At 37.2% G+C, this 1525-nt stretch overlaps 1 protein-coding gene and 1 pseudogene across 8 annotated transcripts in view; both read right to left on the reverse strand.

The window, feature by feature from the left end:
- Positions 1 to 965, reverse strand: part of LOC108310378 — a 9434-nt pseudogene extending 8469 nt beyond the window's left edge.
- ARID1B (AT-rich interaction domain 1B) overlaps positions 1 to 1525 on the reverse strand; it is a 441201-nt gene that overhangs the window by 107733 nt on the left and 331943 nt on the right. The gene's annotated exons all lie outside the window — the stretch shown is intronic.

The raw sequence follows: 1525 nt of genomic DNA on the forward strand, positions 1-1525 counted from the left end.
GGTTGTAGTGCAGTGGTGCGATCTCGGCTCACTGCAATCTCCGCCTCCTGGGTTCAAGCAATTCTCCTGCCTCAGCCTCCCAAGTAGCTGGGATTATAGGCATGCGCCACCACACTCAGCTAATTTTTTTTGTATTTTTAGTAGACACAGGGTTTCACCATGTTGGCCAGGATGATCTCCATCTCCTGACCTTGTGATCCACCCACCTCCGCCTCCCAAAGTGCTGGGATTACAGGTGTGAGCCACCGTGCCCGGCCTACATTCCCCATGGTTCTTAATTTAATTCTGTGTTTATTGTTTCTCTCATCTGAGTACAACGTATATTCCATACGGACAGAAAATTCCATCTCTTTGGTTCCGTGCTATATTATATTTCTTGAATCAGGCATATAGTAAGTATTCAATAAGTATTTGTTGAAAAAAAAAATGTATGGCTGATTATTCCAGGAACCAAGCTCAGATTAATACATAATTAGATCTTTATATACCTCATCTGTGATCATGCAGTTTTATCTTATTATTCTAGATCAGGATTAGGCAAACGTTTTCTGTAAACTGCTAGATAGTAAATATTTCCGTTTTCACAGGCCATATGTTTTCCACTCACCTCAGCTGCTGTAGTTCAAAAGTAGCACCGGCCAATATGAAAACAAAATAGCATAAATAAAACTTTATTTACAAAAACAGGTGGTTGTCTGAATTTGGTCCTCGGGCTGTTGTTTGTGATCCCTGTTCTAAATGATAATATCAGTAAAGAAACATTCAGAAATACGTGCTCAAAAAGCCAATAACCATCAAGCAGTATTTAATAACAGCAACACTGACATATTGATCTCACATTCTTCCATATTTAAAGAGGAAGCCTTCATAAAGAAATGTTAGTAACAGAACTTGGTTTATGTTCTCTGCAATCTAGATCTAAGAATGCACTGGGTTCCTTAGTACTCAATACAGCACAGGTCTGAGACTTAAATGGTAAGTACATTTAGCAGGTAAATGTTTAGATAAATTACTTGTAGTATTTTCCCAACTCTTTCAGATCAGACCAAAAGAAACCAAAAAATCAGATCAACTGCTGATCAGATACAACTGCATAAATTATACTCTACTACTTTTGTGCTGGGATGTTAGAGAATAAACACGAGATGAACAGGATTCCCACATTAATCCTTTATTGAGGCTAAAATTCCCCGGGGATAAGTCCTTTCTACATAACTACAGAATATAACTCTAGAAACACAGAAAGAACAAGAACACTAACTCTGAACCACAACCAACTCTGACAAACAAACCATTCAACCCTTTTCAAATAGTACTGTGGTATTAGGTATAGAAATACTCAGAAGTTCCATTTTTCAAAAGTCGTAGTGGCCAGAGAAAATCTATTTCTTCCTTTCACATCATTACAGCTAAAAAGCCAACTAATCTAAGACAGATTTAGTTAATCTGAGATGGAATATTGACATGATTAGTCAAGACAGCAAATCTGGAGTCTGAATGACCGATACTTTTTTTTTTTTTTTTT

Source organism: Cebus imitator, unplaced genomic scaffold (assembly GCF_001604975.1).
Source record: "Cebus imitator isolate Cc_AM_T3 unplaced genomic scaffold, Cebus_imitator-1.0 Scaffold6, whole genome shotgun sequence".
NCBI classification, from domain to species: Eukaryota; Metazoa; Chordata; class Mammalia; order Primates; family Cebidae; genus Cebus; species Cebus imitator.